This window comes from Panthera onca, chromosome D3 (assembly GCF_046562875.1).
Source record: "Panthera onca isolate mPanOnc1 chromosome D3, mPanOnc1 haplotype 2, whole genome shotgun sequence".
NCBI lineage: Eukaryota > Metazoa > Chordata > Mammalia > Carnivora > Felidae > Panthera > Panthera onca.
In genome coordinates, this window is record NC_138350.1 from 16,108,487 (window position 1) to 16,122,173 (window position 13,687).

General features: G+C 50.5%; 1 protein-coding gene across 5 annotated transcripts in view; it reads left to right on the forward strand.

Annotated features, from left to right (window-relative positions):
• Positions 1–13,687, forward strand: part of WSCD2 (WSC domain sialate O sulfotransferase 2) — a 115,386-nt gene that overhangs the window by 31,922 nt on the left and 69,777 nt on the right. Inside the window, exon 1 of one of the 5 annotated variants that reach the window (XM_078435702.2) lies at positions 11,844–12,132. The exons of the other annotated variants lie outside the window; for them this stretch is intronic. The gene's annotated coding sequence lies outside the window, so the exon portion shown is untranslated. Of the gene's footprint in view, positions 1–11,843; positions 12,133–13,687 lie in introns of those variants that run through there. 5 annotated transcript variants of the gene reach the window in all.

Genomic DNA, 13,687 nt, shown 5'->3' on the forward strand with positions numbered 1-13,687 from the left:
CAAGCCGTCATTCCAACTCCACATGTATGAGCCACGTTCTGCTTTTCGGGGAAAGAAAAGAAAAAAAAAAGCTGTTTTGTTCTGCATCTGGGCATGTGCTTTCCTCAAAGTACCAAGGAAATCCCTCCTCTGATAAACAATAGGCAGCCTCCAGAAAAGCTAAGATGCCTATGTATTCCCTGTTAGGGGAGGGTCTCGGCTCTTGCCCTCCCCCAGCATTCTGAAGAAGACGTTCCCTCCATTTTCTGGAAGGCCTGGGGGCTCGGTCCTTCCCTTTCTCATCTCCAGATCAGCTCTGCCCAGTCCTGGGGCTTACAGGAACATTTCTGAAGGATTTTAGAGTCAGACAGACTGAGTAGAAGCACCCAGAACTTAGTAGGTGCCTTTTTCCCCCTGTCAATATCACTCATTCACTGCACAGTAGAAACCATCAACAAAACAAAAAGGCAGCCTACTGAATGGGAGAATATAATTGCCAATGGCATATCTAGTAAGGGGTTAATACCCACGATATATAAAGAACATACACAACTCAACACCAGAAACAACAACAACAACAACAACAACAACAACAACAACAAAAACCGATGAAAAAAATGAGCAGAGGCCCTGAATGGACATTCTACCAAAGAAGTCACCCAGGTGGCCACCAGACACATGAAAAGATGCTCAACACCACTCATCATCAGGGAAGTGCAAATCAAAACCGTAACGCGGTCACCTCACGCCAGTCAGAATGGCGAGTATCAAGAAAACAAGACCTAACAAGTGTTGGTGAGGATGTAGGGAAAAAGAAACCTTCGTGCACTGTCGGTGGGAACGTAAACTGGTGCAGCCATGGCGGGAAACAGTCTGGAGGTTCCTTAAAAAAAATTAAAGCCGGAGATACCATATCATCCAGTAATGCCACTGCCGGGTATTTACCCAAAGAAAACAAAAGCAAATCGTTCGGTAAGATATACACACCCCTCTGTTTGTATTGCAGCATATTTAAAATAGCCAAGATATGGAAGCAACTTAAGTGTGTATCAGTAGATGAATGGATAAAGAAGATCTGATACACCCACACAAGAAACACACACACACACACACACACACACACACACACACACACACAGTGGAATACTACTCAGCTGTTAAGAAAGAATGAAATCTTGGCCATCCATGACAACACGGATGGACCTGGAAGGGCCTTAGCCTTAGAATTAGGCCAAGTGAAATAAGTCAGAGAAAGACAAGTACCATGTGATTTCACTTCCATGTGGAGTTTAAAAGACCAGACGAACGATCAAACAAAAAAGCAGAAACAGACTCATAAATACAGACAACAGACTGGTGGTTTGCTGGAGGCGAGGCGGGTGGGGGCGGGGAGAGCGAGTGAAGTAGGTAAAGGGAACTAAGAGGTACAAGCTTGCAGTTATGAACTAAAAGAAGTCACAGGATGGAAAGTACAGCGCAGGGGATACAGTCACCAATCCTGTAAGACCGTTAGATGATGGCAGGTGGTGACCGACCACTCACCGCGGGAAGTATTGAGAGAGAAGAAATCATTCGTTGAACGTCACCGAAGGTGCAGGCTCTTCACCAAAAGCATTTCCAGGGAGCCAGGATCCATGCCAGCTGCCTCGCACATCACCTGTCCTCCAGCACCCCAGAGGGAGGGTAGGGATACCCCCACTGGATAGGCAGGGAAATGACTTCAAGAGAGACTGAGCGACGCCCCCAAGGACGCAAAGCTAATAGTGGTAGGATGGGTATCTGAACCCAGATGGGTCTGACCTGATTCCAAAATCTGTGCTCTTTTTAAAAGTCTAGGCTGGGGGGGCGCCTGGGTGGCGCAGTCGGTTAAGTGTCTGACTTCAGCCAGGTCACGATCTCGCGGTCTGTGAGTTCGAGCCCCGCGTCAGGCTCTGGGCTGATGGCTCGGAGCCTGGAGCCTGTTTCCGATTCTGTGTCTCCCTCTCTCTCTGCCCCTCCCCAATTCATGCTCTGTCTCTCTCTGTCCCAAAAATAAATAAAAAACGTTGAAAAAAAAAAATTTTTAAAAATAAAAAAAAAAATAAAAAAAAAAAAAGTCTAGGCTGGGGCACCTGGGTGGCTCAGTTAAGCATCCGACTTTGGCTCAGGTCCTGATCTCATAGTCCGTGAGTTCGAGCCCCACGTCGGGCTCTGTGCTGACGGCTTGGAGCCTGGATCCTGCTTTGGATTCTATGTCTCCCTCTGTCTCTGCCCCTCCCCTGCTCAGGTGCTGTCTCTCTGTCTCTCTCTCTCTCTCAAAAGTAAATAAACATTAAAAAAATTAAAAGTAAATAAAAAGTCTAGGCTGTTGTAAGTGACGTCAGCTGAGTAAGCCCCCTACCCCACCAACACTGTCCGTGTTCTAGTCCCTTGAGCTCATGAACGTGGTCAGGGGGACTTTGCAGATATAATTAGGGTAAGGATCTCAAATCAAAATGGGGATGTTGTCCTGGAAGGGCCCAGAGTTGTCTCAAGAGTCCTTATAGAAAGGAGGCAGGAGGGTCAGAGTCAGGGGAGATGTGAAGATGGTTACAAGAGGTCAGACAGATACCAGGAGGGGGCCACAAGCCAGGGAATGTAGGTGGCCCCCAGGGAGCTTCAAGGAAGTAGATTCTCCGAGAGAACCTCCAGGAGCCAGCCCTGTGGAAGTCTAATAGAAGAAATCTGTGTTGTTTTAAGCTGCTGTGTCTGTTACCACAGCCACAGCGAATGAATTCACTGCGCATAGAGAAGAAATAAAAGGTGCTCAACGAAAAGATTAAAGAATGTCTTGAGAGCTCGTCAGCGTAAGAGAGGTTTCCCAGCCATATTGAATGAATGAATGATAATGACATTAATGCTGACCTGGGTGACATTCCAGTGGGGTTCCAGTCTTATCCCAGCCCTGGACCCTGGGAGGGAGTGCTTGGCATTGTCACTGTGATCTAGTAGTCTTCATGAATTTATTTTAATTTATTTTATTTATACTATTTTTTGAACTGGGCTTCGTGCCCAGTGAACAGGGCTTGCACTCATGACCCTGAGATCAAAAGTCGGACGCTTAACAGACTAGCCACCCAGGCACCCCGTCTTTTCATTTAGTTAAACCCCAGACCTTCAGGGAAGGGGGATTGAAGAATTTTTTTTTTTTATGAAGGTACAACCTACATATGGTAAAATCGAATATTGGTACATTTTACAAACCTATAGAATTCATGTCACCATCGCCAAGGTCGAGATCTAGAATATCTTTCCTCACCCAGCAAGTTCCTTTGCACGCCTTCCTGATTGATACCCCTCAGGGGTAACCCGCCATTCTGATTTCTGTCACCAAGGATTAGTTTGCCTGTCCTTGAACTTCACATAAAGAGCGTCTTTTCTTTTGTGCACGCTTCCTTAGCTCCACGTTATGTCTGTGAGATTTACCCATGCTGTTACACGTATCAGCCGTTCAAGTTCATCCGCTCTCCTGTTGAAGGACGTGTGGCTTGTTTCTCCGGCTTGAGGCCGTCATGAACAGAGCTGCTAGGAATGTTCTCGTACGAGTCCTGTGGTAGGTAGAAGCACTCGTTTCTCGTAGGTGTATGCCTGGAGTGGCGTCGCAGAATCATGGGGCAGATGGGTATTTAGTTTCAGTAGATCCCCCGGTTCTCTGGCCTGCAGCTAATCTTAGGATTAGCCTTCTCTGCCCCCACATCAGCTTTCTTTGCAGAAGTTCCATTCCCTATCGCTGTGCTGTGCTGGTAACCGGGATTATGAGACAGGGAGGTGTGAGGGTCCCTGCCTCCCAGCCCAGGAGAGCATCATCTGACCTGGTGGTTTAGAGCAGGTGGGACGTGGGTACAAATGGAGAAGGGGGCGGGGGACACTCTGCTTTTCACTCGGGACTCATTCTTTCTATGTTGGCCCCCTCCCCCATTTTGCTGAGTTGGTAAGCCATAAGTTTGGGTTCAGCTGAGTCTGGTCATTTCTTCCAAACTTAGCACACTCCCTTTGAGATTTTTGCCACATTTACATGCTTTTCTTTGAATTGACTTACTTTTTTGCTAAAAACTACTCATTGAAGGAGTTAACTTACCTGCAAATATGAAATCAATAAGACTTTCCCTAAGTAGAGGTTAATCATGATAAACACTTACGAAAGGAAAACCAAGTTGATCAGCTCTAGCCAGATACTGTCACCAGCCAGGGGCCACGCCCCTGACGCTTTTCGCTGTCTTCATGGCAGATTGGCAAGTTTTGGGGATGCGTTAAAGAACTATTAGCACCAAAGGGAGACTTTCTTTTTTCTTTTTTTAAGTGTATTTATTTTGGGGGTGGGGCGAGCTAGAGCAGGAGGTGGGGGAGGGGGAGAGAGAGAGAAAGAGAAAGAGAGAAACCCAAGCGGGCCCTGTGCTGTCAGCGAGGAGCTCGATACAGGGTTCTGTCCCAACTGTGAGATCATGACCTGAGCTGAAATCAAGAATTGGACGCTTAACTGACTGAGCCATCCGGGCGTCCCAAAGACTTTCCCAAGATGTCATCAGAGACACGGAAAGAAAATTAAAAAGGAATAACTTTCTCACTTTGCGATTGAATGTCAGTTAATGTTGGAATCTTCTGTCATGCCAAGGTCAGGTCCACGCCTTGCAAAACACTGGAGTCCTAAAAAGTCACCTTTGTTTGAATCCTACACTAGCTCTGTAATATTGCATCAGTGACTTCACCTCTCTGAGCCTCAACTTCCTCACTGGTACAAGGGGCTCATCATGGCACCTGCTTCAGAGGCCTCTGGCGTTCCCACTGAATGACCCTGACCTTGGTATTACCATGATGGGGACATCTCATGAATCTTGTGGCTGTTAGCGGGAACGAACACCCAGGATATTCCTGCATTGCAATTCTGTTAGGGTTCTTACTCCTAAGCAAAGTCATCTGTTAGCTTCAGCAAAGCCCTCTGCCATTCTGGGGGAGTGTTTATTGCCCTTGGGATCCTGCCAAGGTTAAGTGGAGAATATGGTCCTGGTGAAATTCACACTTTGTCATTTGTTCACAGGCCCTAACGTTAAATCTCATCCACTGGAGGGTAACAGGAGCTCCCCATGCACCTGCTGTCAGGGAGACTGTGATGTGGGGAGGGGGGTGTCCCTGTCAGACCCCTCTGGGTTCCAAGCCTAGTGCCACGGTCTACTCACCCTGTGCCTTGGGTATGCCACATCTCTCTGGGTCTCAGTTTGCTTGTCTGTAAATGGGAATGTTCACCCCTGCCTCCTCAAGACATAAGAACGACCGGATTAGATAATGCACAAAATGCAAGAGCCAGACGTTCAATAGACAAAAATGCTTATAATTATTCTTTGTTGAGGAAGCCATGGGCTGCATTTAAAATCTCTGCAGAGCCCATTCTGCCTCTTGGATTCCTGATCATCCCAAATCTTTGTTTCAGAAAGCTCTCGGGGCGCCTGAGTGGCTCGGTCGGTTAAGCGTCCGACTCTTGGTTTCGGCTCAGGTCACGATCTCGTGGTTGGTGAGTTCGAGGCCCGCATCGGGCTCTGTGCTGACAGTGTGCAGCCTGCTTGGGATGATCTCCCTCTCCCTCCCTCTCTGCCCCTCGCTGCTCATGTTCTCTCTCTGTCTCTCTCAAAATAAATAAATAAACTTAAAAAAAACAAACCAAAAAAAAGAAAACTCTTCCCTCTCAACTGTAATTCTGTCTTAGATTTCTGTTTCCCACAGCCTAGACCACAGATTTTCACAAATCCTGTGTGGAAATCTTGCAACAGCTACAGCCATAGGTAAAACTTCCTTATGTAGAAAGTGGCAAAAACACAACTCGAATGGACTTTCTAACAAGAGAGTAATTTATTTTGGCTCACAGATACTAAAATCCACAAGTATGTTTCCTGCTTCAGGTGTGGCTTGATCCAGGCTCAGAGACCATCAGATCTTGGCTTGTCTGCATCTCTACCTTTCCCTAGTCCTTGGCTCTCCGATAGTGGCAAGGTACTCCCAGGAACCCGAGATCACTTCTCCTGGATGCCCTCATCCCCTGGAGACCAGGACCTCTGCCAGCCAGTCTTGTTGGTTCTAATTAGATTACCTGCCCATCCCCAAACCAGCCAGCAGTGAGAAAGGGAGATGGGCTGTGTCGATTGGCTTGGGCCAGTCAGGACCCATTTTTGGAGCTGGATCTGGGGTTAGCCCTACTCAAACCACACTGGGGGGAGGAGGTGTGGATTCTGTAGGGAACTGATGCTGGGAGAAGGGAGCGAGGGGTAAAAGGATGCTGGGATTGCAGTCAAAGTGTCCTGACGCCTTTCTGAGACAAAGAGGTGACGGATTTTCCATCAGAGACCTAGCAGCGCAGTAGGATTGAAGGAGCACCCCCCTCTCTCTCCCTCCCTCCCCGCCCCTCTCTCCCCCTTGTTCCCGGTGCCGTGTGGCCTGAAAATAACAAGGTTGGAGTCAGAGTGATGAATGGGGCAAGATTGACTCGGCACTAATTTTGCCTGGGAGCTGTAGCTATTTTGGGCCCTTGCTGAGCCCTGGTTTAGCTTAGCTGGTTAGAGAGCAGGGCTCATGAGGTCAAGGGTATAAAAAGGGAGCCGGAAACATGGGACTGGAGGCCGAAGTCTTGGGGCCTGCTCCTCCTGTTCTGCCACTTTCGACCTGGAGCCCTCATGTTACTTACCCTCCCTGGGCCAGTATCTTCACGTTCTTTCCTTCTGTCCCCGCCTCCTTCGCTAGTCACTGCTACACGTCTCGGGTCACAGCCTGATTTCTCATCCCAGGAGTGGGTTGAATGTCCCTCCGTGTGCTTCTGTAGCTTTAGGCTTCCAGGTATGAGTCCCGTTTCTCCCAACTTCTCAACGAATGAGTTGGGGCGAGTCTGTCACCCTCGCGGTGCCTCAGTTGTCTCATCTGTCAAATGGGGATAACGGGAGTAGTGCCTGTCTCAGTTCATTACACTGTGTAACTTAAGTAAGCACTTAACACAGGAACTGGGCTCAGTAAATGCTAGTTTAAAATCGAGATGGTTCTGACATTCAGTGGAATATTGAGCTAATGAAATCAAGCGTCTAGTCCCCTGTCACGTAAGACCCATGGAACTGGGGCTTCATAGCGTTCTCTCCTCTCTGTCATTACTCACGTATTTCCTAGCATGTAGTACGTGCTCAATAAAACTTGTGGCCTAAATGGCCCATGTCTGATGTTCTAGGGAACTCCCCTAGCTCTGCTGAGAGCCCCAAATTGTGCAGCTGGGTTTGTCCACGGGTCCTCACCAGCAATGCCGACCTTGAAAGGCCGGTGCGAAACTGGGAGTGGGAGGCTTGTGCATAATAATTTGAGCATTGCTAAAATCCTTTCCCGTCTCTTCAATTCCACGATTTGCTCCTTCCAGCCCCTCCCCACCCAGAGCCTTGAAGTTCAGGAAGGCGGGTAAGTAACTCGCATGAGGGCTCCAGGTCCTTGAAGTTCAGGAAGGCCTTGCTGACGCGCAAATATCTGCATGTGAATCCATGATGACCATGGTGTCACTGGCTTTAAAGAGCTCATTAGAAGAACAGCGTGTTGTGGGGGGTAGGCCACTGGCCTGGTAAATTCTGCAGGGTCAGGGATAGAGGGAGGAAGGAGACACTGAGCGGGCACCTCCCTGGCTGAGAGCAAAGTCAGCCGGAGAGGGCGTCTTTGGTTCTGCCCAGAGCTTGACCTGCAGCGACTTTATATACACTTGGTTGGCAACACTGGTTAACAATAAATAACTAGAACCCCCCAAACAAGGCCCCCTCTGCTGAGCAGACCATTAAGGACCCGAGGGAGGTTATTTCACGTGGCAGCTTCCCCCAGGGGTGGCCGAGAAGCCCAAAGATGGAGGCTGGGCTCCTCGAGCCTTCTTGTACTGGGAAGGGAAAAATAAATGACACGGGACCCGTGGCGGCTGGCTTATTTGTCTCTCCCCCGAGGCGTGCTCAATGCTGTGTGCTGGCAGTGTTCTTTGGCCAAACCAGATGTCCTGGGTGTAGGGCGTGTGTGTGTGTGTGTCCCAGACCGGAACCATCGTTCAGCCTGACCTTTGTTTTTGTGTGCTATTGATTGGGTTTAAGTCACTTTATTACTTTCTCCAGGTGAGCCCTGCCACTCTGTGCCCCGTGTTGCTTTGTGGTCACAGCACCTGTGGGGAGGCAGAAGGCGAGGATGAGGCTGACGGGAATAACGTCAGTAGTGATGGTGACCGTGATGAATGAAACAATGGCAGTGACGATGATGATGGGGATGATGGGGATGGGGATGATGGGGATGATGGAAATGGGGATGGGGTGATGGGGATGATGGAAATGGGGATGGGGTGATGGGGATGATGGAAATGGGGATGGGGATGATGGGGATGATGGAAATGGGGATGGGGATGATGGGGATGATGGAAATGGGGATGGGGATGATGGGGATGATGGAAATGGGGATGGGGTGATGGGGATGATGGAAATGGGGATGGGGTGATGGGGATGATGGAAATGGGGATGGGGATGATGGAGATGATGGAAATGGGGATGGGGTGATGGGGATGATGGAAATGGGGATGGGGTGATGGGGATGATGGAAATGGGGATGGGGTGATGGGGACGATGGAAATGGGGATGGGGTGATGGGGATGATGGAAATGGGGATGGGGTGATGGGGATGATGGAAATGGGGATGGGGTGATGGGGATGATGGAAATGGGGATGGGGTGATGGGGATGATGGAAATGGGGATGGGGTGATGGGGATGATGGAAATGGGGATGGGGATGATGGGGATGATGGAAATGGGGATGGGGTGATGGTGACGGGAGCAAAATCCACTGAGCACGCTAGATACACAGCACTCTTCTGAATTATTTCACTTAATTTACTAACTTCTTTAATCCCCACCACTTCCCTGTGAACAAGGGTCTGTTGTCACAGAATCCATCATCTGCTGGCCGTGCAATGCTGGGCAAGTGATCTCATCTCCCAGAGTCTTGGTTTCCCCATCTGTAAAATGGGATAAAAATAGCACATCTCTGGCACATGCTCAGTGTTTGACGTAAATGTTCGAGAGACGAAGGCGATCCTCACGGCTGTTGATCGGGCCCTCCTGTCAAGCCTGTGAAGGAGGAGGTTTATGAGGACCCCAGTCTTCCGGGACAGGGCGGGGGCAAGCTCTGCCGGGTAGGAGCAGCTGAGCTGGGTTCAAAGCTGGGCACGGGCCGCCGTGCCAGTCGCGCTGGCCGCCAGAAGCTCCTTCGGTCGGATCCCTGGGGTCCCCGGGCTGAGACCACGTGAGCCCAGATTGGCCCCAGAGCGGGCTGGGCTCAGTCAGCCCCCCGGCGGGCCCTCAGCTGAGCGGCCCCGGGACCGACCACAGGGTTGGGGTGGGGAACGCAGGAGAGCTGGAGGTTGGGGGCACATGGGGTGAGTCACCTGGTACCTGGAGAGCTGGGATGCCAGAGACACAGTTCGCCGGTTCCCTCGCCTCCCACCTAAGGAGGCCAGTGGAGCGGCAGCCGTGACGCGTCTTAACTTGGAGTGGGATGCGTCTAGAGCGTTTTTCCAGGCTCTGCAAATCCACGAACAGCCAGATCTTCCGAGCCACACCTTCCTCTGCGGGGCCGCCGGCTCCGTGCGTCTACCAAGCCATCAAGGTGTGGATGGCGTGATCTGAGATGTGCATCGGTATAAGGCACCCGCCAGAGCCTGAGGTCTTCGTGTGAAGCAAAGAATATAGAAGGTGTCATTAATCACAACGTTTTGTGTATTTCATGTTGCAATGACAATATTTTAGATTTTTGGGTTAAAGTACATGATTAAGACTGGTTTCACCTGTTTTTTCCTTTGTCATGAGGCTGCTTGAACATCTTAGGTGATGCATACGGCTCACGTCGCCGTTCTCTGTTCTAGAGCTTACAGTGAAGTGAGATTTCACAGTTTAACAATCGAACGGCTTGTTTGAGGGTTTCAGACCTGAATTCAGATCTCCAGCTAGCCCCTAACCAGCTGTGTGCCCTTGGGCAACTCACCGCCCCTCTCTGGGCCTTCGTTTCCTCAACTGGAAAACGAAGGTACTAATACCTACCTCCTAGGGTTGTTTTGTGGGTGAATGAGAGGCGAGGTGGACGGTGGTGAAAATAATGTCTGGCGTTGAGCGAGCAGTCCGTAACTGAGAGGTGTTGTTGTCATTTAAATGAGCTGATCTGGGGCGCCTGGGTGGCTCAGTCGGTTGAGCGTCCGACTTCGGCTCAGGTCACGATCTCACGGATCGTGAGTTCGAGCCCCGCGTCAGGCTCTGGGCTGATGGCTCGGAGCCTGGAGCCTGCTTCCGATTCTGTGTCTCCCTCTCTCTCTGCCCCTTCCCCATTCATGCTCTGTCTCTCTCTGTCTCAAAAATAAATAAACATTAAAAAAAAAATTTTAAATGAGTTGATCTGCACCAACCCTGTGGAGCCCAAACCTCTCCAGCCCTGAGAATGGTCTTTGTATTATTTTCCCTTTTGTGACTGGAAAGATTTTTCTTTCTTTCTTTCTTTCTTTCTTTTTTTTTTTTTTTAGTTTACTTATTTATTTGAGAGTGACCGAGAGAGGGGAACATATGGACAGGAGGGGCAGAGAGAGAGAGAGAGAGAGAGAGAGAGAGAGAGAGAGAATCCCAAGCAGGCTCTGTGCTGTCAGTGTGGAGCCTTACACGGGGCTTGATCTCAAGAACCGTGAGATCATGACCTAAGCCAAGATCAAGAGTTGGACGTTCAACCAGGCACCCCAGGATTTTTGTTCCTTAAACAAACTCTATGATTTTAAGATTTTTTTCCCACTAAATTAAAAAACAAATCCGTCAGAGACACTAATAATTCTCGAGAAATTCTGCTTGTATTGAGGAGGGATGGTCTATAGCACTGAGTTAATCCAATTCCAGCCCCCAAACACAGAGTTGTACCACTGTTGAGGATTAGTGTGTAATTTCTAGGGTTTTAAAAATCCTAAGGTGTCCCATGGACCCCTGTGGTGCCTTCAGGCACCTTTAAGAGTTTGGGACAGTGGGAGGGGGAGGAGGACCATGATCTGTGTTAATCTCCTCATTTTACAGATAGGGGAACGGATGACCAGAGAGGTCAGGCACCCTGCCCGACGCCACACAGCAAGTCGGTGGCAGAGGTCATCTGGCTGCGGTCTTTGCTCGTGACCACTTGCTGTAGTGCATTATGGCACCTAGTCATCCCAACAGTCTTAAAATTATTCCTATTTAACGATGAGGAAACAGGATCAGAGAGGCTAAGTCACTTGTCTCGCAGCAAGTGGCAGAAGTGATACCTCCCACACACAAATTCACATCCATCAGGAACCTCAGAATTGAGCCTTTTGTGGAAATAGGTGCCATGAGTTGAGGTGCAGTCCTACCGGAATCGGGTGGGTCCCAACCCAGTGACCGGTGCCCTTATGAGAAGAGAAAACAGAGACAGACACCCAGAGGGAACACACGTGAAGGTGGAGACAGAGACATTCGATTGATGCGTCTGTGAGCCCACGAACGCCAGAGATTGCCAGAACCCACCAGAAGTTAGGAGACAGGCACGGAACGGATGCTCCCTCGGAACCTCCGGAAGGAACCAGCCCTTCCGACAGCTTGATTGTGGACTTCTGGCCCCCGGGTCTATGAGAAGATACGTTTCTGTTGTATTAAGCCCCCTAGTTTGGTAATTTCTTATTTGGAAAATATTCCAGACGCGATAGGCTTGCCGCCCCTTCACATTAAAAACCCCAGCTGGTTCCAGGGAGCTGTCAGCATGTGCCCTCCTCCTGTCCGCGGACCCTCCTGGTGGCCCGTGGCAGCTGCCCAGCCTCAGAGCCTCAGGCTGCGGGCTATGAGAAAGGCCGCTGTGGCTGTGGTTCAACTGTGCATCCCGTCTGCTGCTTGCATTGTGAGCTCTTGCAAATTACTGTTTTCAGTTGAAAAGAGGTTCCAGAGAGCTCTTCAGCTGCTCAGCAGGAGCCGTGGATGCTCTTGAATTAACGAGGAGAAGCGGAACCTTCTATGACGGATGGCCTGGACCCCCCGCCCCCTTTGTCCTGGCCCTTGGTCAGGCTTGGGAGGGATGGTGGGGCCTCTCCGTGGTTCCCAGAAGAGCGGTTTCAGCTGAGACCAGGTCAGAGTCGCCTGTGTTCGGTGTGTGTTTAGAAGGGGCCAGGGGATGCTGAATTAGGCAATGTAGTTTCCAGGGGGGTCAGCTGGCTTCTGACGCCTATTCAGAGGGGCCTGAGGGGCCTCTTACCCAACGCGGCAGCCTGTCATTGGTCAGCACACACAGCGGACCTTCATTTGATGCGGCCAAATGGGCAGGAGGCCATTGAGGAGTAGCTGGCTGCTGGCTCACTGTGTGTGTGCGTGTGTGTGTGGTGGGGACTGTCTGGGATTTGAACACGCTTGCCCTGTTGGTTGATCTGATGCAAAGTCCCCTCTATCTCTGGTTTCCACCTTAGCTGGGGCCATTCTCCCCTAAGCCTATTTGCACACCCATCCCACCAATACTTACTGTGCACAGGCTGTTTTCCAGACTCCAGGAAAGGCCGTTTACAGCATTGTCTCATTTAATCATTACAGAAACCCTGGGCTGCATTATTGTCATTGTCCCCATTTTACAGATGACGAAATCAAGGCTTGGTCTCTTGCCCCAGCTCACAGAGCTGGTAAGTGGCCAAGCGACGTTCGGATGCTGGTCTGTCTTACACCCAAGTCCACGCTCCTGACCGTATTCATCTTGGGAGGGTCTCTGCGTTTTGACCACTGAGCTGAGTTGGAGGGATAGAAGCAGATTTGATTCAAGACCGTGGCAACAAGGGGGAGAGAGACCGTGGGATGGTGCAGCCCCACCCCGAACACGCCAGGGCGAGCGGGGACGTACAGCTGAGCCCAGGGTCGGGGGGTGGTCAGTGGATGGAAGACTAGGAAACATCGGGAACAAGGCAGGATTCTGGCTAACCTGACCCAACAGGATTCGTGCTGAAGGCGGGTCAGGTGATCAGACGTTACCTGGGGGATGGGGGCGGGGGGGGGGGGAACCAGCATTGAAGGTGATCAGGTATGGGGGCTGGGGCTTCTGCTCAACTCACTTGACAGGATTCTTGCTAAAATTGGACAATGCAGAGATGCCCACTTGAAGACAAGTTCAGGGAAAGCTGAGTAGAGCTTCACTAAGCAGAGAATCTTTGTCACTATTTATTCCCCGTCTTGTCCTTAAAAAAACAATGAAGGCTGCAGCTGCCTTAAGTAGAGTTGGATAATTAAGACGTTGGGCTCTGGTGTCAGACATGTCTAGGCTCAAACCCTGGCTCTACCAGCCGCTAGCTGAGTGCCTCAGTTTCCATACCTGTAAAGTGGAGACCGTCACAGACCTCCGTCCTGGGGCTGGGTGCGGTGATGTGGGAACAGCCTGGCACAAGGTTCAAATCCACACGCGGTGGCTGGAATCTGATTACCGGACAGCGTCCTCCAAACCAAGGCAGCTGGGGACTATCAACGTCACTCTTTCTGCCACGGTCAGCCCATCCCGCTGATGGCTTTGAGCCTCTAAAACGCGACTGTGTCGAGGGGCGCCTGGGGGGTTCAGTCAGTTAAGCGTCTGGCTTCGGCTCAGGTCGTGATCTCCCAGCTCGTGGGTTTCAGCCCCGCATGGGGCTCTGTGCTGACCTGAGAGCCTGCTT